General features: G+C 45.6%; 1 protein-coding gene across 1 annotated transcript in view; it reads right to left on the bottom strand.

Annotated features, from left to right (window-relative positions):
• The window catches only part of CACNA1E (calcium voltage-gated channel subunit alpha1 E), a 471,774-nt gene extending 450,150 nt beyond the window's left edge, over positions 1-21,624 (bottom strand). Inside the window, exon 1 of the mRNA XM_077928105.1 lies at positions 21,305-21,624. The gene's annotated coding sequence lies outside the window, so the exon portion shown is untranslated. The remainder of the gene's footprint in view (positions 1-21,304) is intronic.
• Between the last annotated feature and the right edge of the window lie 322 nt (positions 21,625-21,946).

The raw sequence follows: 21,946 nt of genomic DNA, 5'->3' as shown, positions 1-21,946 counted from the left end.
TCCACCCCACCCCACCCATCAAAGAAAGCCACACAGGCAGCTATCCAATATAGTTCCCTCCTTCTCCCCCTTCTTCCCTCAGGGATGACACCCGGGGCAGACCGCCCCCACTGCACCCCCTTCCTCCACCACTGTCTCCTTCATCTCGCTTACTGCAGAAGCATGAAAAGGGAGCACTGCTATACCTTCCTTGCAGAGGGGGGGGCAGGAAACAAAATTCATCTCCAAATAGCTCAGGTACTTCCATACCAACTAGGAAATGAACATTTGCTAACACATGCAGCTGAAGATAAACAGTGTACTGAAGGACACGGCAAGCCTTCAAAATGCAGAGGCCTGTGCACTTGTGCAGAGAGTGTGCTAGAGTCAAGCGCAGCCAGGCGAGGACTAGAGAGTTCTGTTTTCCCTTTCCACATTTTAATCAAGTCTCAGTTTTGAAATCTCCTTCCTGGAGCATCTAGGAACTTGCAGAATAGAGGCTGTATTTACAGCTAAGCCTAAAGATCCATGGGCTTCCTTGTTTGCTTGTCTGATTCACTGATGGGGATGTCAACATGGTTGAAACGCTTCCCTGACTGGAAGCTAAGATTTGGTGCATGGGAAGTCGGCTCAACGCACCTCAAATGCTAGAAAGGTGTGAAAACAGGGTCTTATTTGCCCTGGCCGTTATGTACTGAAGTTCTCACCCTGGGCCAGCAGGGAGATACTGTAGTTTTCACTCAGGTCCGCATATGCAAATAAGGAATTGAAAGTGATGTTCAGTGATTGGACAGTTACAGAAAGTGGTTACTGTTGCTTTGTAGTTGAGCTCTATATAAGCAGGCTGGCTGAACCCTTCAGTTCTGTTCTGTTCTGTTCTGGCCTGTGAATAAACAAGAGCTGTCTGAAGAATTGCTGTGTCGTCTGATATGTTCACCCGCAACCTAACACCAGCCTCCTTTGGAACTCAACACAGAGCATACCCTCCAGGTGTCCTGATTTTCTGGGGACAGCCCTGGATGTAAAAGCCATCCCAGCTTATGATTTGATCCCAGAATGTTCCACTGTACCAGAGAGGAAGATGAGCCAACACTTGTTCAGCAGTGGCAGCAGTGGCAGCTGCAAGGCAGCACCCTATTGCCTCTCCACGGCTGCCACTGCTGCCCCCCTCCCTTGGGCAGCTTGTAGCAGCTGCTGGAGAGCAGGCGAGGAAGATGAGGCCACCAATACTGAGGCCCTGCCTCCCATGATGCATCGGCTCTTCTGAGGGGCAGGCAGAGGGCAGGACCGCCCTGGGTGGGAAAAAAGGAGGAGTGGAGCAGGGCCAAGGGTTCTTAATTTTCTTAAGGAAATTCTTTACATGCCCACATCTAATCTTGCCCCTTTCCAAAATTTATTTACTGGTGTGTGTTTTCCTTTTTGTAAATCTACCAAAGAATAAAATAAAATAGAATCGGGATAAAGGGGTTTTCTCAGGACGGGGGTGTGTGTGCATGTGCTGTGTCCTATTGGTTTTACGGTGGGGGCACAGTCCCTTCTTCAGATAGGAAATGCTCTGGAGGGGGAGGACATATATAAGATGGGGGGGCCGAGGAGGGTCAGTTGGGAGGGGAGTAAGAAATATTGGCGGTATGCAAGGGTTTGTCTCATAACAATGGCCAGCACCGCCAACACAGAGCAAACCACGGCAGCTCAAGATTGGAGCTCCTGTTCCTCTGCTTTTTGCCTTCCTTACATGCCAGCTGCCTGGCAGTTCCTGCATCCACAGTACAGTGTTACCTCGGGTTAAGTACTTAATTCATTCCGGAGGTCCGTTCTTAACCTGAAACTGTTCTTAACCTGAAGCACCACTTTAGCTAATGGGGCCTCCTGCTGCCGCCGCGCCGCCGGAGCACGATTTCTGTTCTCATCCTGAAGCAAAGTTCTTAACCCGAGGTAATATTTCTGGGTTAGCGGAGTCTGTAACCTGAAGCGTATGTAACCTGAAGCGTCTGTAACCCGAGGTACCACTGTACCATTCTATTTCTTCTTTTTTATAATATTTTTTATTGAGTTTCCTTTTTATAACACTTAAGCACATCCTCATTATCCACTTAAATTCTTTTGCTCTTACAAGCTTATCAACTTCCCTCCCGCCTGCCTCTTGGTTTTCAGAGTTAATCTTTATATCATGGCATTTATACATTATGTTTTGCTCCTTCAAAATATCCCAATTATTAAATAAATAAATATAAAAAGGTACGAACAATTATCATTACATGTCTTCTTACAACCCTGCTAGTGTTGTTAGTTGTTTACAATGGTCCTTCGAGTATTGTATAAATTTACTCCAGTCTTTTTGGAAAGCTTGATCACGTTGGTTTCAAATTTTTACGGTCAGCTTCGCCAATTCCACAGAGTCCATCATCTTCATCTGCCACTCTTTTTTCGTTGGTATTTCTTGTTGTTTCCATTTTGGGGCTAAAAGGGTTCTTGCTGCAGTTGTTGCATACATAAATAATTGTTTATCTCCCTTTGGTATCTCTTCCTCCACTATTCCCAGTAAAAATGCTTCCGGTTTTTTACAAAAGTATTTTTATACATTTTCTTCAACTCATTATATATCATTTCCCAGTAAGCTTTTGCCTCTTTACAAGTCCACCACATCACAGGACCATTCTAGGTGGTTTTGTCTTCAGAACAGGTTGCAGAATCCTTGTTTTTGGAGCATGCATCCACTTTCTCAATGCCACGCTTATAATTTCATAAACATCTATCATATCTCCTCTTGCTCGCCTTTTCTCTAAGCTGAAAAATCCCAAACTGCAACCTTTCTTCATAGACGAGTCACTCCACGAATACTTCAAAACACATCTGAACCACATTTATCCCTCTCAAAGAATTCTGGGCACTCCAGCTGAACCCTTTGCAGAGATTATGGGCTTATCCACACTTGCTTTTCTTCTACTCTTTCCAGTATCTGAGGGCCAAAAACAAATGAGTGCTTGGACACAGAGCTTTAAAGTCTAGACTGTGCCTGGATAGGTGGAAGCAAAGTAAGGGTAGATATACCCCAAATCCCCAGCAACCCTTAACCAATTACAATGCTCAGAATTCTTTGAGGAGGGAAATGTGCTTCAAATGTGCTTTAAAGGTTTAGTGCATGGGTAGGCAAACTAAGAGGGATGCGGGTGGCGCTGTGGGTTAAAGCCTCAACGCCTGGGACTTGCCGATCGAAAGGTCGGCGGTTCGAATCCCCGCGGCGGGGTGCGCTCCCGTCGTTCGGTCCCAGCGCCTGCCAACCTAGCAGTTCGAAAGCACCTTCGGGTGCAAGTAGATACTGTAAATAGGGACCGCTTACCAGTGGGAAGGTAAACAGCATTCCGTGTGCTGCGCTGGCTCGCCAGATGCAGCTTCGTCACACTGGCCACGTGACCCGGAAGTGTCTGCGAACAGCGCTGGCTCCCAGCTTATAGAGTGAGATGAGCGCACAACCCTAGAGTCTGGCAAGACTGGCCCGTACGGGCAGGGGTACCTTTACCTTTACCTTTAGGCAAACTAAGGCCCAGGGGCTGGATCCGGCCCAATCGCCTTCTAAATCCGGCCCGCAGACTGTCCGGGAATCAACATGTTTTTACATGAGTAGAATGTGTCCTTTTATTTAAAATGCACCTCTGGGTTATTTGTGGGGCAAAGAAATTCGTTCACTATTTCTTTTCAAAATATAGTCTGGCCCCCCACAAGGTCTGAGGGACAGTGGACCGGCCCCCTGCTGAAAAAGTTTGCTGACCCCCGGTTTAGTGCATGCACAGCCAGCTAAAGTAATCTAGGCCTTTTCTCTCTCTCTTTTTTGCTCAGGATGTCAACTACCTAGCACAAAGGTAAAAAATGGGGATAGGGATAAACGGGAGCTCAGTATCAGACTGGCAGTTTGACACACATTCCTCTGCGCACGTGCCTCTCTTCTCCCCTGCAAGCCAAGCTTGTTTCTCAGCCTGACGCACACACCTCCGTGGCAGTTCCCTGGGCAGGAGGCCTCGCAGCTGTGACTAATGGAATGTTTTGACACCTCCGAATTATTCTAGCGGTTCTTTTCAGCTATAGGGAATAGGAACAGAAGAGGGGGAGATGCAGCGATGGAAGCCCCAAGGAACCACCCCTGTGCTAGGAGCGGTCTTGCTTGACAAGACCCACACACAGCAGGGGCATGCACACACAACAACACCACCACAACAACAGCATCATCATCATCATTATTATTATTATTATTATTAAGACAATATGCTGAGGGACAGAATCTCAATCTCCCCAGCTCCTCCTTTCTTCCAAAATTAGAGCAACTAAAGGCAAAGGAGGACAGTCCAGTTCATGGGTAGGCAAACTAAGCCCCAGGGGTCAGATCCGGCCCAATCGCCTTCTAAATACGGCCAGCAGATGATCCAGGAATCAGCGTGTTTCTACATGAGTAGAATGTGTCCTCTTATTTAAAATGCATCTCTGGGTTATTTGTGGGGCATAGCAATTCATTCTCCCCCCCCCAAATATAGTCTGGCCCCCCACAAGGTCTGAGGGACAGTGGACCGGCCCCCTGCTGAAAAAGTTTGCTGACCCCTGGTCCAGTTCCTTCAGCTTTCTGGCATTGGGTATTTCAGGAGACAAGCTATACCTACCCCAAATCCCTTTTCCACAAGAGTGTGGTCGTGTATCAGCTATTCCCTCACAGTCTTCACCATGCACATGCAACATGCACACACACACACACACACACACACACACACATTGCAGTGCAGCCCCGATTTCACAAGAGTTGATACAGGAGGTGCCAGGATTTAAGAGTCACCACTCTACAATGGTACCTTGGGTTAAGAACTTAATTCATTCCGGAGGTCCGTTCTTAACCTGAAACTGTTCTTAACCTGAGGTACCACTTTAGCTAATGGGGCCTCCCATTGCCGCCACCACACAATTTCTGTTCTCATCCTGAAGCAAAGTTCTTAACCCGAGGTACTATTTCTGGGCTAGCGGAGTCTGTAACACGAAGCGTCTGTAACCCGAGGTACCACTGGACTTTCAAAAATACGCAAGCTGCGGGAGGCACACACAATGCCCTCTCTGCTCCAGGACCTCTTCCCTCTTTCGTTATCCCTTCCACAACTCCTCCCCCCTCCTCTGTCATTCACTCACCAAGGGTGGGGGGAGAGGGAGGGCTGCAATCGTGGGGAAAACCTTGAACAGAGAACACAAACCACTTTTCCAGCGTACAGAAGATTGTGGTGGGGGCAGCAACAATAATTTTTCCCGAAGACAGCATCATAAACTAGTCTCCTCACGCCCACTAAGTACCATGGAGGGGTGGGTGATCGAAGCTAATGACCTACGTCGCAGAGTTGTAAAAACTACCGAAGGAATGCATGCGAGAAGTGTTATATAAACCCTGACAATGACGGGGATGGTCGTTGTTCTTGTTGAAGCAGGAACTCCATCCTCCTCTGCATCTGTTTACACGATCCATAACGCTATTCAATGAACCCTTTCATGTCCCCTCTCTGTTTTCTTAGTAATCCTCCTCATATGCTTTCCTCAGGGAGCATTTAGCAAGAAGGACGCGGGTGGCGCTGTGAGTTAAACCACAGAGCCTAGGACTTGCTGATCAGAAGGTCGGCGGTTCGAATCCCAGCGATGGGGTGAGCTCCCGTTGCTCGGTCCCTGCTCCTGCCAACCTAGCAGTTCGAAAGCACGTCAAAGTGCAAGTAGATAACTAGGTACCACTCCGGCGGGAAGGTAAACGGCGTTTCTGTGCGCTGCTCTGGTTTGCCAGAAGCGGCTTAGTCATGTTGGCCACATGACCCGGAAGCTGTACTCCAGCTCCCTCGGCCAGTAAAGCGAGATGAGCGCCGCAACCCCAGAGTCGGCCACGACTGGACCTAATGGTCAGGGGTCTCTTTACCTTTAATCTGGAAAAACCACCCAGGAGAGCGTCTTGACCCTGCTCCTCTTCTCTAAGTTGTATTTGTGATCTATATTTCAACCTGCTTTGTATTGTATGATGTGCATCGCCTAGTTTGACTACTCCCGCTATTGAAACTTACATTGGCCTGATTTCTGGGTGTGCTTTTTTTCTTGGTATATTTAATAACAAGAACTCCAACTTATTTATCGCCAAGCTTGAGGCCTCTATATCACACACGTGTTTCCACAAACAAACAAATTATGCCAAGCAGCTCCATGACTGCTGATGTAAAAATTGGGGTTTGGCTTTTGCTGCCCAACTCCCCATGGGACTCTGAGTCCCCAAAGTCCATGATCGGTCAGAGAAGAATGGATGGAGGCAGGTTCCAGTGGAAAGCAAGGCAGATCTTTCTTTTTCTGTTGCGACAGAAACAGAAAAGGAGGGAGAGACCCTGAACAAAAGTGTGCAAGAACCTTTAAAGGTTTTGAACATTGCCCGACCCCCTTAGCCAAAGACCACCCCCCAATACATCCATACATCATAGGAGGGGGGGTCTACAGCAGAAATCCTGTCTGCCAGGATACCTGAAAATGGCCACTGATTGCATTACCTGGACAGCCTGGCCATTCATTTGTGCTGTTGTTATTGCTTGAATCCAGGTCACAGGCTCACCCTATTCCTACACAAATACGCCCTGAAGACAGGATTTGTAAGCGAAAAGACAGTGGGAAGGCTTTCCCCATTTGCCTCCTGCACTGCAAAGGAATAGTTGAGGTCATTGGGAGAGTCAAAATGGCTTCAGGATTACTCTCCCACACTATTTCAGGCACATATGTGTGCATTTATGAATATTCATTCTATATTTGAGACGTTAAAATTCTCCTAACACCGCAGTGCCGAGCGCCTTCTCTTTGCACTAGATTGTGAGCAGGGGCCTGGGAAACCGGAGCCGCGTGGGTTCATCTGGCTTAATTGCCAGAGTGACTCCTCTTCCCAACAGAGAGGAAACAGCGTGATTGGAAGGCAAGAGGCCAGCCCTGGCGCAGCCCAGAGCCTCATCCTGCAATCCAGCCCAACCTGACAGGGGCACAGCTGGGGGTGCAATCAGCGCAGCATCGAGCCAGCGCACCCCCTCCAAGCTCGCTTGCTCCCTCCCCTCCTGCCACTGGAGTCTCTGGAACTAAGCACAGTACGAAGGAGTGGGGTGGGGAGATAGGCAGTTAATTAACAAGCCTCTTCTCCTTGTGAAACCCACTTACGTCCGGTCCCAGGAGGCAGGCGCAGAGCAGAGGAGAACAGAGTGCTCCAGCCACCAGCTGAGCAGCTGACTGTCACCATCTGGTGTGGCAGCAAACCTGAGGGGAGGGGGGTTAAAAAGAGCAATCAAGAGCATTTTGGCAGCCCTGGACTGGCAGGAGGGGAGCGTTCCACTTGATCAGCAAGATGGCTTTTGTCTGGGGACATTGTCTCTTGTGCAGGGATGCTCCTTCCAGGGCATTTTGCAAGAGACAAGACCTCTCCCTGCTCCTTGCTGCAGATAGTGGGTTGTTGGTGTTGGTGTTTAGTTGTTTAGTCAGTGTGGTGTAGTGGTTAAGAGCGGTGGACCGGGTTCGCGTCTCCACTCCTCCACATGCAGCTGCTGGGTGACCTTGGGCCAGTCACACTTTTCTGAAGTCTCTCAGCCCCACTCACCTCACAGAGTGTTTGTTGTGGGGGAGGAAGGGAAAGGAGATTGTGAGCCGCTTTGAGACTCTTTCGGGTAGTGATAAAGCCGGATATCAAATTCAAACTCTTCCTCTTCACTTCTTAGTCATGTCCGACTCTTCGTGACCCCATGGACCAGAGCACACCAGGCACTCCTGTCTTCCACTGCCTCCCGCAGTTTGGTCAAACTCATGCTGGTAGTTTCGAGAACACTGTCCAACCATCTCGTCCTCTGTCGTCCCCTTCTCCTTGTGCCCTCCATCTTTCCCAACATCAGGGTCTTTTCCAGGGAGTCTTCTCTTCTCACGAGGTGGCCAAAGTATTGGAGCCTCAGCTTCAGGATCTGTCCTTCCAGTGAGGACTCAGGGTTGATTTCCTTCAGAATGGGTAAGTTTGATCTTCTTGCAGTCCATGGGACTCTCACGAGTCTCCTCCAGCACCATAATTCAAAAGCATCAATTCTTTGGCGATCAGCCTTCTCTCACTTCCATACATCACTACTGGGAAAACCATAGCTTTAACTATACGAACCTTTGTCAGCAAGATGATGTCTTGCTTTTTAAAATGCTGTCTAGGATTGTAGCAATATTCAATATGTGCATGTGCTACGTCTCCAACCATAATGCCAAGCAGGTTGTGACAAGCGTTAAAAGGATCCTTCCAAAGCGGATCAACTTGGTGAGGGAAGAGCTGATGAGATTCAGCAGAAGGAAATGCAAGCAACAAAAATAACAATCCAAATTTCACATTCATGCTTCTTAGATCTAATTTGCCTCTAAAATATGAACAGCGTGCACAGGAAAAATTCAACTCTCTCCCTCTTTCTCTGCTAGACCTCCAAGTCATCTAATGAATGTGATTGGCAAGTGGGCTCCAGAGAAACAAAAGGAAGTACTTATTCATGCAATGCATAATTTGATTATAGAAGTCATTGCTAGAGAATGCAATAATGGCTACTAGCATAGATGGACTCAAAATAAGGACTCTTTGGTTAGCCGTCTAGATTAGTCATGGATAAGTAATAATGGAAGCTGCACACTTAGAAACTGTGAGCTTCTGAGCAGCAGATTTAGTGCTTGAACAAAAAGCCCAGGAAACAGTCTGGCCTGTTCTTCTGCTTTCAAGAGTGGCTTGATATGTGCAGAACTCCGCAGGTGAAGCTTTCAACGGCACAGAGACTAAGCATTCGTCACCTGCTGGTGTCTGCCGTTAAAGGCACAGCAACAGAGGCCAGATGAATATGTGCCAATCCCAGAACTAATGCCACAAAAAAGTAGCATGGGGTTACCTGAAATTTTGCATTTACATGGTACTTTAGAGTGCTCAAAGCACTTCAAAATCTCTCATTAACTCTTACAACGACCCTGTACAATAAGCTACTGCCATCACCTCCATATTGTAGAGAAAGGGTGGCTTGCTTAAGGCTAAGCTTCAAGGTTGAGATTTGAAATCAGTCACTTTCCCAGTTCACACTCCTACCACACTATCCTAACCATGTCTACTCCAAAGTAAGTCCCATTGAAATTACTGGCCAAGGTCCACAAAAGACGAATGTATTTCAAGGTGAAAACTTGAATGTTCACCTTAAGTCATTAACTGGATATTTTGGAAGGGATTGGAAGGGGCAACTTTTATGATATGGTACCAAAAGGTGCAGCAGACTGCTTTAAATGAAAACTTACAAATAAGCTAAAAATGGCAAGAAGATATATAACCTGGATAAACTTACGGCAGAATGGTGCAATTTTATTACACACATGAACAAGCCATGCAACAGTGGGCTTCCTATGGCATAAAGTATTTTGCCTGGTTTGGCTTCTGATACTGAGCTATTTTTCTTTTCTTTTACCGGGTAACCTGGATTTTGTACTTTCTTTAGTTATGTTCTAGAACATGGCTATATTCTGCATTGCATCATAGTTATTGAGGAGTGGAGGATTTGTGTGTTGCTGTTTAAGCTTTACAAAGAAAAGCAATATGTGTCTTTTTAATAAAAGTAAGTCCCATTGAATTCAGTGGGGCTTACTGCCAGGCAAGTGGGGTTAGGACTGCAGCCTAAGTCACTATATTGTGCTAGCTCTCGGTTCATAAGAAAAGTCCAGCTTCTCAGCCTGTTGTTTGAACTTGCGGTGATCAGTGCCAGTCCCTACGTGGCTTGTGGCTACAGCTTGTGCCAAGTCAGAGAAACCCTGCATCTGAAAATGTTCTTCCCACACACTCAGAGATCTTCTCCTTATGCCAAGAAAGCATCTTTTTGAATGGAACCAAATTTATTGTGCAAACTGAAATCTCTCGGGTACAATGAGCCAGGTGCAAGGTCTTTTAAAGAAATAAAAATTGGCAAAATAAAAACTGTGCCTTTGCAGGGCTGGGAAGGCAAGAGTTCACCGGCGCAAAGCAATCACAACATTAGACAGTTAAAACGGTGTGGTGTTAAAGTGTCAAAGTGTGCTGCTCAGTGAGATCTCTCTGTCTTCCTGCAGGTCTCACTGAAATCTTCTAGATTTGTAGGCGTCACCACAAAAATGCCAGTTTGTTTGGGACAAGAGTCCTCCTAGGCTTTTAATGCATAGGAGGGAATTTTGATGGGGGGGGGGGGGTAGCTTCTCCTGCCAATGCAAGAAACACTACACTACAGGACTTGCTCCCAGTTTATTTGCTGCATTAACTCGCTTCCTCTCTCCAAATGTCTGAATTTATGTGCTACCAGATGCATATCTGTAAACTTGTAAAGAATAAATTCACCTATGGAATTCACTGCCAAAAGGCAGGTTGGAGGCCACTCATTTATATGGCCTTTTTAAAAAGGGGGAGGGGACAATTCCCTGAAGGGCGGAGCTAACAGCTCAATGGATTCTCCATATTCAGAGGATTGGGTACCTGGATGCTGGGGGTGTGGAGAAGGAGGGCTCTTCCCTTTGTATGCTGCTCAAAAGTTTTCCAGACCAACCTGGCCCACAACATTTTGCCGCCTGAGGCAAGGGCAAAGATGGTGCCACCCAACATCACCAATGCCACATACAAAAGCCAATTGGATTGGCAGAAGACCACGGCAACAGGACAACATTGTCCACTGCAGTTGAGGGCAGTGGGCTATTTTAGAGGGATGCTAAACAGGCTCTACCGCACAGAGAGCTCTGTCCTTCAGCACCTCACCAAGGCTCCTTGCTCCTCAGCATTTTCTGCCTCAGTCTGCCAAATAGTAGGGCCGGCCCTGTTAGATCAGATCACCTTTGGCTTGATAAGACAAGACCTATCTTATGCCTGTTTCTCCCTTTTCCTGTTGCATATGTTATTAAAAGGAGACATCCTGTCCAGAGTTGAATCTAACAACTACCCTTACCCTAAGGTGATCCTTAGCAGCCGTTCTGTTATGTCACTTAGCATAAAGCAACTCTACTTCCCAATTTCTTTTCTTCCCTGCAGAGTAAAAGGTTTGCCATAATGTAACCAGCTAACATCAAATTTACCCTTACGACACTCCAGCCCAAGAGAAGAAGCTCTTGACGTTATGAGAACAAAACAGCATTCATTACAGCACTGCTCTCATGTTATGCTCCTGCTGGGAAGTACGTCTTGGGAGATGCTGTCCCCCTTCCCCAAGTCTTCTGTTTGCTTTAAGTACAAAACAGAGATAGGGCTCTGAGAGAAAGGGGAAGGGTAGCTTTAAAAAAAAATTGTGTGGCTTTAAAAAAAAATTACATTTCAGCTGTCACTAAAAAGTCATCAGTGTCTCTTTGAGTGAGTGAGTGATTCACACCCCTGTATGAAAAGTTTCTGAGTCATTGCATTGGATTTAAGTGGGTGGGCTGCATTGACTCAACCTTCAAGCGGGGGGGGGGGTGAGGTGTTGAGAGACGTTGCAAGTCAATATCAATATAAGAGTTATATTTATATTGAATAAGATATTGATGCCCTCCCACTGGGCAGTATTCAGTTCAGGTCCTGGGCTCCAATTTTATTCCACCACAAAGCTTTGCAAGGTGAGCAAGACTGAAAACAGGAGAGCAAATCAATCCAGACATTGGCAAGGGGGTGTCATTATTCTGTTAAGGGCTATCTGGACCTCCTCTACTCCCAGCCCTCTGTCAGAATGCTCCATCCATGTGTCCCAGACTTATGTTTCATTTCTCTCACTGCCAATCCAGAGTGCTGGTTTTGACCAATACAGAGTTTTATTCAACTCTGGGCTATGATACCTTTCAGACCACCTTTCAGCTGGCCTGACCCTCATCATTGGAGGCCCTTCTGTGGGTGCTTCTTCCAAGAGAAGTAAAGAAGGGTGGTGACAAGAGAAGGGGTCTTTCCATTGGAAGCCCCACACCCCCAATTTTTAGATCATTCTCCCCTGGGAGGCTCACCTGGCCCTGACATTGTCATCTATTTAGCACCAAGTGAAGAAGGCTTTATTCTCCCAGGAGTTTGGAACTGGAAATTGTTCCGGTTGTCATCTTATTTGGGCATCAGCTTGTGTTCACCCAGTTGTTGAGTGGGGAGTTTTTTTCCCCTGCCTTGAGACTGATTTTTGTGGTGAATTTTTAAGTATTGTTTTCCAACAGGTATATTTTATGCCTTGTCATTAGGAGTTTTGCTACTTCTTTTAGCGGTTTCATTCATTCGTTCATATACGTGCATGCATACATCAATGTTTTTCTTTCAGAAGTCTAATATGCGAGACAAAGCTCCCTCTGAAATGCACTGCTTCTTCTACCCCTTAGGTCAAGGGGATTTTGTTTTTTTTCTGGAAGCAATGAACACAAAAATGACTGCTAAACTTCCACTATATTTCCAGAAGTGCATTTTACATCACGTGAAAGACAACATGAAATGAGGATTATCTGGTAAGGAAACACCAGGAAAACTGAATAAAACGATGTCTGGATGCAGCCAGTGGTGGAGCAAGCCAATCAGATGCCTGGAGCAGCGCGCGTGCCCTGCGCCCAGGGGCAAGGCCAGAGCCAGCCGCCTGTGGGGCAGGGCCAGCCGGAGTAGGACTCTCCATGGGGCCTTCAAGGAGTCTGCCTGCCTCCTCACACTCAGCTGCCCTACAGCTGAGGGGGAGACGGTGGGCGGACTGTTTGGGGCAATGCAGAGCCTGTGGGTGCCCAAGCCACCGTGTCACTCCCAGGAGTGTGGCTTGGGCGTGCTGCAGGCCCCGCAGTGAGTGCCTCCTGGCATTTTGTAACCCCCCTCAGTGGTGACACCCGGGGCGGACTGCCCCCACCGCACCCCCTTCCTCCGCCCCTGGATGCAGCCCAAGTTTACAAAGTGCAGACCTGCCTGAATGGAACATCCTTAGAAGGCAAGGCAAAACATTCACCTCTCATGAAAGGTAAAAGGTAAAGGTACCCCTGCCCGTACGGGCCAGTCTTGACAGATTCTGGGGTTGTGCGCCCATCTCACTCTATAGGCCGGGGGCCAGCGCTGTCCGGAGACACTTCCGGGTCACGTGGCCAGCGTGACATCGCTGCTCTGGCGAGCCAGAGCCGCACACGGAAACACCGTTTACCTTCCCACTAGTAAGCGGTCCCTATTTATCTACTTGCACCCGGGGGTGCTTTCGAACTGCTAGGTTGGCAGGCGCTGGGACCGAACAACGGGAGCGCACCCCGCCGCGGGGATTCGAACCGCCGACCTTTCGATCGGCAAGCCCTAGGCGCTGAGGCTTTTACCCACAGCGCCACCCGCATCCCTACCTCTCATGAAACCACTTAGTAAAATTGTTTTGAGGAACGTTTAACTCTGCAGACTGAGCAACTGCTAAAACACTAGCCACGGGAGGAAGCACTAGGCTGGAAGCTGTACCTGGGATCCGAAATGGATGCCAGGTAAGAGCTGCCCTGGCAGACATAAGCCACAGAAACTCTTCAGCAACCATCACACAGATATTTTCAGCAGGAGGTAGAAACTTCCTCTCTCTTGCCAGACAATGCCACTGCAAAATACAGGGGTATTTGCTGAAGGAATAGTGTAATCATTCAAGCTGGCCCAATTCCTAGATTACAAGCTGCTATTTCACATACCATTGAACAGCATGTGGTCCTTTAGCACATGCTAGAACAACTGACGAGTTACTAGAAAAGTGGTCCTTTCCAATAGCGGAATGCCATACCCACTGGCAGGATATCCATGTCTCCCCGTACCCAACTTGCTCCAGCTTCTATTTCCCACATAGACATCTAATTTTGGAGTCCTTATTTAAAGTGTCCAGTTCTACTTTTAAAATCTTTTCAGTTTATCTTACACCCCGCAAAATGAGCATTCTGTTGGCAATTGGTCTCCCTTAACAGATGCAACTGGACTGTTTTGAGGTACTTATTTTAAAATAAATAATAGTAATAATAATGACTAACACCGTAACACATGCACAGTTTTGGAATGCTTGAAAATAAACAGCTCAGTTACACTGCAAAATGTAGAAGACTGCATCTAAGATGGGCCTGGTTCTCACGAAGTCAGTAAACCAATGCCAGGGCTGTGGGTCAATTGCCCTTATGAATAAAGGCCTGAGCTCAGTGATAGAGCACCTGTTTATCATGCAAACAGTCCCACGTTCAAACCCCAGCCTCTCCAGGTAGAACTGTGGGAGCCCCCCATCTGAAATCCCGCTGAGCTTCTGCAAATCAACATTGGCAATGCTTTTCTAGATGGACCAACATTTTGTTTCAGTATATGGCACCTTCCTTTGATCCTTCCATTTGGGGAAAACAACATTACAGTACAGGTGTCAGGGTGAAGGGGTTGTCTTCTTCCTAACTTGTCAGTTTTCTTTGTGCTATTGGGCTTTGTGTGAGCTCCCACCTGTACTCTGACACAAGTTGACCATGACAGAGAAATCTGGACCACAGAATCTGGTAGCATCCCTTGGAGACTAAGAATGAAGCACACTGTTTAAAGCACATTCAAAGCACATTCCACCAACCTCAAAGAATTGTGGGCAATGCAGTCCACCCCTCACAGAGCCAAAATTCCCAGCCACCCTTAATGAACTATGGTGCCCATAATTCTTTGAGGGGGAAATGTGTTTTGAATGTGCTGTAATGTATAATTCTATCTCTCTCGCCCCCTCTCTCACACACAAACACACACAAAAACTTCTGTAAAATGTTATTACCAAGAAAATGTGTGCAATATCTTTAAGAGGGAGCAGTGAGAGAACATCACTAGAAGCGCAGAGGTGTTGCAGGAACAACTTATTTTCTTGGCGGGCACAAATGGCAGAGGGGCACGCAATGGCGAGAGGTAGAGTTCCACCCCAGAACTCATGTCACAAACTGCAACGACAACTATTAAGTCAGAGGTGTAGCACAGCGCCACGCTCCACAGTTCAACTCACGGTGCAATTGTGACAGGGGCGTGCACGACAATTTGCCCCAAACCACCCCAGTATTCTGGGTACAGTTCTGTGGAATACCCTCCAAATGGTTAATGGAGAGACCCCCATCCCTGTTGAATTTTGTGAAGACTTTTGAAATTTCAGCAGTAAGCTTTTCTGATTTTATGGTTAATTTTAACTGATTTATCTTTCATAAGCTTGTTGAATGCTCCATAAAAGCTACACTGTTGTGAGCATATAAATGGTTTAGATAAATAAATGAAAATAGAAAGCTTTTTTTAAAAAAGTGAAATAAGCAATATGAGAACTTTGGTACTGTTTTGGGAGATAGCATTGTCTGGACCACTGATAACAAATGAGTGAGCTAACACGATTTGCATTTGGGGAAAGCCTTCCTCAGAAAATAAGAGAAGCTGGAAACATTTGGGCATACAACACGAGAATATCTTTTAGACTCCCCACAGGCCTTGTCTGCATGTGAGCATTGTTAATGTGGGGTAGAAAGTGCATGAGCATGCTGTTTGAAATTTCTAGCAAATATACAGTGGACATGTGAATTTAAGACGCAGGCAATGCACCCTACACTGTCTGGCGTGAATGTGCCTATAGCGCTTTAAAAAATAAAATAAAATAAGCGACTTGGATATACAGCTTTGGCTGCTCTCCATGGTGCTGAAATTCTGCCTTTCTGCCCCACATACCAACTTACCCTTAGCAAAGAATGAACTCTTCTTCCCTAATTCATTGGTTTTTAATATAAAGAAATATAAACTCCACAAACACACGCACACACCATCGCTGCCGCCAAAAATAGCCAAAGAAATTGACAAAAGTTAGAACCCCATTCAAAGACACTTGCGACGGAGCCTCAAGGATTCTTGTGAAAATCATTTCCAAGTAAACATACAGAGTTTTGGGGCTGCATATCATGGAATTAACCAATATACCCAATTTGCATAATTATTTCAGCTGCTGCATTTTATTAGCATAGTCTGAGAATTTCGGTTACTTTAGTACAGCATTCTGGAACTCCCTAAATGTGCCTCAGTACCCCAAGCCAAATTAGCCTACATAATGCATCTTGTAATGGGGGCATAAGCGGAGAGGTTGTGTGAGCAAGATAAGCTAAACCCTTGGTGCCCCCAGGGCAAAGCTACATTTTACATGGATCTCCATATTCCAATAAGTCAAGAGAAAGAGGGGCAATGTGCTGCAGGAGGGAGAAGGAAGAAAAGGAAAGCGGCCAGTGTTTCCCATCAAACACTGATTTGTAATGGAAGATACAGGAGCCAGGAAAGTTACAGAATCAGAATAAACATATCAAGATCCCAAATCTTGGGATCAATTATTCACACCAGCATAATTCAAGGCAGCCTAACTAAGGACTCTTCCCTTAGTTAGTCTTGCAGAAGGAAATAGGAAATGAAAAGGGACGTCAAATAAAAAGCTAACTTTAAAATAAAAAAAAAGTCTAGGAAAACAATATCACTTTGGATATAGAAGGCTGCTGTATTGACACATGGTAATGAGGTCAGATTCTGCCATGAGGATCAGAATCTCTAAATTGATGGAGACAGAACAGATTACAGGAGAAGGAGAAGTCAGCCTAAGGGTTTCCACAGCAGCATATTCCTGAGACGTCGCCAGTGAGCTGGTTGCAGCGAACACCAAGCCTTTTTGTGTTATGATCCACAACCCACTTTTGCCAGGTCTAAGAAGCTGGCACTAAAGTAGATTTACTATATATCTATCTCTATCTCTATCTCTATCTCTATCTCTATCTCTATCTCTATCTCTATCTCTATCTCTCTATCTCTCTATCTCTCTATCTCTCTATCTCTCTATCTATCTCTATCTATCTATCTATCTCTATCTATCTATAAGGTAAAGGTAAAGGGACCCCTGACCATTAGGTCCAGTCATGACCAACTCTGGGATTGTGGCGCTCATCTCGCTTTATTGGCCAAGGGAGCCAGCGTACAGCTTCCGGGTCATGTGGCCAGCATGACTAAGCCACTTCTGGCGAACCAGAGCAGTGCACGGAAACGCCATTTACCTTCCCGCTGGAGCAGTCCCTATTTATCTACTTGCACTTTGACGTGCTTTCAAACTGCTAGGTTGACAGGAGCAGGGACCGAGCAACGGGAGCTCACCCCGTCGCGGAGATTTGAACCGCCAACCTTCTGGTTGGCAAGTCCTAGGCTCTGTGGTTTAACCCACAGCGCCACCCGCATCCCTATCTATCTATCTATATGGATATATATAGACTCTCAATAGAAAAACTTTTTTTAAATAACATGCTGAAGTTAAAATGCCGGGCAGCTCAGGGTAGACTAGTAGGTGTGAGCAAAGTCACATTCACTGTATTCAATTGTGCTCTGCATATTCCTGAGAGACATTCTCTCTTGCATAGGCTGAACTTTTGGCCTTGCTTTGTATTAAAAAATGACAACTTCTCTCAGAACTCAGGGTATGTGTGCCTGCGCATGGAAACACGCATCTGACAGAGTGGGCTGTGTTTGGTGAGATTTACTTACTAATAAGTGTGTTTAGGATTGTAGCCCAAAATCTGCCATTGCTGTTCTGCTCTCTTTGCTAAAGTTAATTGACTTCCTCCTCGCTATATGCAAATCTTACCTGGCTCAGTTTAATCAGATTGCAGAGGGAAACTCTATAGCAACTCAGTTAAAAAAAAAAAAAAGCACCTTCCCTCTTTGTGCTACAATGTGAAATTTGGCTTTCCTAATGATCTTAAGTATTCGACTTACCTGATTTAAGTCTCTTCCGGATATACTGCGCTGCTGCTTCTTTACTTGTATTTGCACTTCTGTTATTTTTATTGTATTGATTTGTTTGACTTCAATAAAAAAAGAATTAAAAATGTAAAAGGTTTTTTTTACAAATTTAATTAAAAATGGTTGTTGTTTTTATTGCACCTTGTTTATTCTACGAATAACTTTATTGAGGAAACTTGTTTTTGAAGCAGCAGCACAATTTTGTTGAAATGCATCAAAACAAAAGCAATCTTGAAAAGGTAGATATTGTCCACCAGTAATATACTGTAGAAAGGTAAATGATAATCTTCAAATTGCAACGCCCCCAAAAAAAGACAGAATAGATATGGCAAGTTGTAAGAAGCTAGTACAGCAGGAAAGGCAATCTGATTAGAGGAAGTGGTTAAAAAAACCCCAGCTTCCCTAATGAGTGAGTGCCTCAAGAGTGTGTGAAGCACTGCACAGATAAGCACGCTCAACGTAAGTCTAACCTGAATCTAGTTTAGGAATCAAATAGTTGAGGATTGGGGGGCAAAGGCAGCCATGGTAGCTGAAAATGCAATGGCTATTGGCAAAAGTCCTATGGAAAACCTTTCAGTACATAAGATGCTACTGAATTTGACTATCTATCCCATGGGTAGGCAAACTAAGGCCTGGGGCCCAAACGCCTTCTAAATCCGGCCTGCGGGCAGTCCGGAAATCAGCGTGCTTTTACATGAGTAGAATGTGTGCTTTTATTTCAAATGCATCTCTGGGTTATTCGTGGGGCATAGGAATTCGTTCATATATATTTTTCAAAATATAGTCTGGCCCCCCACAAGGTCTGAGGGACAGTGGACCGGCCCCCTGCTAAAAAAGTTTGCTGACCCCTGATCTATCCCATGAGTGGGGAACCTGTGGCACTCCAGGTGTTGCTGTACTACATACAACTTCCATCATCCTAACCATTGGCCATGTTGGCTAAGGGCAACTGGAGCCAACAACATCTGTAAGCCAAAAGGTTTGGCATTCGTTATCTCTAGCCCATTATTATCTACACTGTGTGGCAGAGTAGCTCTCAGGTAGAGTCCCAACCTTGCACCCAGAGGTTTTTTTAAAAAACAAAAATGCCAAGGATTGGACCTTCACATGCAAAGGAGATTCCCTGTCATTCAGTTATGGGCTCCCTCTGATCAGCCATGGCCATCAAACACTGCTGGGCTGTCCACCTTAGACCCCCAAATGTCTCTAGTCATCTCTGAGGTCCTCTAAAGGACTAGCTGTCTTACTGGAATAGGAAGGATGGGGAATTTGTCAATTCCAACTATTTGCCACAATTTGCCACAACTATTACTCTTGAGCAGCCCTGCTGAAAATCAGCAGGACCTTTTGTGTGGCAGTAGTTAAACCACAGAGCCTAGGGCTTGCCGATCAGAAGGTCGGCGGTTCGAATCCCCGCGATGGGGTGAGCTCCTGTTGCTCGGTCCCTGCTCATGCCAACCTAGCAGTTCGAAAGCACGCAGTGCAAGTAGATAAATAGGTACCACTCCAGCGGAAAGGTAAACGGCGTTTCCGTGCGCTGCTCTGGTTCGCCAGAAGCAGCTTAGTCATGCTGGCCACATGACCCGGAAGCTGTACGCCAGCTCCCTCGGCCAATAAAGCGAGATGAGCGCGCAACCCCAGAGTCGGTCACGACTGGACCTAATGGTCAGGGGTCCCTTTACCTTTACCTATCAGCAAGGCCTTAAGGAGCTGCCCGGGTGCATCATTCTCAAAAGAATTTTCCCGATTTTGTTGGGGCCCAAAGGTTCCCCACTCCTGCTCAAAAGCGTTTGATGCTTTGATTTTCCAAAGGGTTAAAGACAGGTCAAAAGGTTTTAGAACAAGGTTGGTCATCTCTTTTGGGAGGAGAGCATTATAGATTGTGGTCTATCAGTTGCCATTTTGCTGTGCAAACTGACTTCTCAGAAGTGGTCTGGCTCCAAAATAAAGATTCTGCCATCTGTCCATTTGGAATTCACAATTATGAAGAACAGGTGTTCAGGCATAGCATTAGATTAAAAAAATCAGTGAAGAGATTCAAGACTAAAACATACAAGATCTGTGTTCCTTTAAAAAGTTTGCCTGCTACTGTTGTTGTTGTTGTTGTTGTTGTTGTTGTTGTTGTGTGTGTGTGTTGCAACCATTCCTTGATTAAATTTTGATGGAGTTGCTAGGGGCCAGATAAAAACTGCCCCATGTATTATGGGTAGCCAATTTGCCAATCCCAGTTTATTTAAATTATATTGGCCCAATATCCAATATTAATTGGATATTGGGTCAATTGTAGGGACTTTGCAAGTCTTCTGAGGTTACTGGTGAGACCAGCATGACTAGCCAGGGGACCAGCATAAACTTCTTGAATTTTCTGCTACTGAGGAAGACCAGAGTGAGTCAATTTTTTCTAATGAAAAACATTTCATGACTGTGCTACTGTGACTACAGAATATTGCAGTAGTCAAAGCTTTTTATACATTTGTCCCAAAGAACGGTGCTCTCAAATCTATCCCTAATTGTACTGAGAAGAGGATGAGATCAAGAAAAAAAGCTTTCAGAAAACTGATTCACCCAACGAAAGGAGAAATGATTCATGTATGGTGTGATGGGAACACTTTTACAAAGCACATGGCTGGAATGTGACATGAGTTGGCTAAGAAGCCCTCTCCAGGAGCCCCAATGAATGGAGGTCCAAAAAAATTGTGAATGAAAGCAGATGATGACAACTCCAACATTAACGAGGCAGCAATTAAACAACTAAATTGCTGTGTGATGAAATATTCAAACCAATATGATGCTAACTTAATTGTGGGGTAGGAGGGGGGAAGAAAAAGTAAGGCATAAGAATTCAAGCAATTAAGGAACCATTTCCCTTACATCCTGCAAGTTCTGAAAAGGGTCCATCCATCCACGTGTGACTCTGGTGGATTTCTTAGCTGCAGTTCACCTTAAAAGGATCCACCTTAAATGAATGAGTAACCTCCAAATGTAGGAAGGCTACCTTAATAAAAACTTTCTCCAGCCAGAGCAAAAGCATCTTCCTTTTAAAAGTTCCACTTACAAACTTTGGATGGGGGGTGAAAGTACAAGAAAAATCTACCTGTAAAAGAAGCCAGACAACAGAAGACAATACTCCTAAGGATTGCAAAGAACCCGTTCTGACCAGGTTGCTGTACCGCCAAATCAATATTAGTATAAAGCACCTATGCATAATTCCAAAGTTCCTAGCATTGCCATAAAAAAATGATAGCACAAAAGGCAAAAGTATTGGGGATGGAATTCTGCAACGATTAAAATCTATTCTTTAGATCAAAGGCAAAATGTAGCCACAGTTCACTCAAAGGGAAATTGGGGAAACTGGAAGCCAGCCAGCCATTCCTCTCCAACAGGTAGCAGCATTACACTGAGATTAGCTACTACTCTAGGATTCCTTCTTCTGCAAGGTATAAAACACAGAACGCCAAACAAGGGGGGGAAATTAAAGAGGCATTACCTACTTTTAAGTAAGCTAGCAATCTACCCTAGACAGCCATTATTGCAAACAGAGGATCTAAAATAAGCTCTTACCTTGAATAACATGCATAGCTCCTGGAACTAGGCTGTGATATTATTCCAGAGACATTATTTGTAATAGAAAGATAAAATAAGACTGAAGGAAGGAGGAGAGATGGAGGGGAAGAGAAGAGGTGGAGGGAAATAAATAATGAGAAGAGGACTGGGGAAGGAGCGGAAAAGGGAAAGGAGGAGAGGTGGGAAGGGGCAAAAAGGAAAGGAGGAGAGGGGAGGAAATGAAAATAGAGACAGTAAAAAATCTGTCTCCTGCCCACACGGTGGAAAAGAAATTTCTGACAAGCAAAAAGAGAGAGAGAGAGAAAGAGAGAGAACTCGCACACATACCAGAGGGGGCAGACAGGGGAATAACAAAGCAGAACAAGGGAATCAAGAGGAATAAAAAATGGTAAGACAAATGTCTAGACCTAAAGCATACAGAGGAGATGGGGAGGTGGAGAGAGAAATTGAGGGTTTGCCGGGAGTGCCATGCTATTTTGCATAATTAGAGTAGTAAACAGCCATGTGTCTGGCAATTTAGGTCAGCTGAGTTGTTAAGAATGTGGGTGAATTTGACAAGGAGCAAGGGGGAGCGTGGACCGATCCAATATCACACCAGACTTCTCAAGAATAAAGAAGAGAGGTCATGTTGAGCCTCTG

Source organism: Podarcis muralis, chromosome 5 (assembly GCF_964188315.1).
Source record: "Podarcis muralis chromosome 5, rPodMur119.hap1.1, whole genome shotgun sequence".
Classification (NCBI taxonomy): Eukaryota; Metazoa; Chordata; class Lepidosauria; order Squamata; family Lacertidae; genus Podarcis; species Podarcis muralis.
This window is presented reverse-complemented; position numbering and strand designations above follow the sequence as displayed.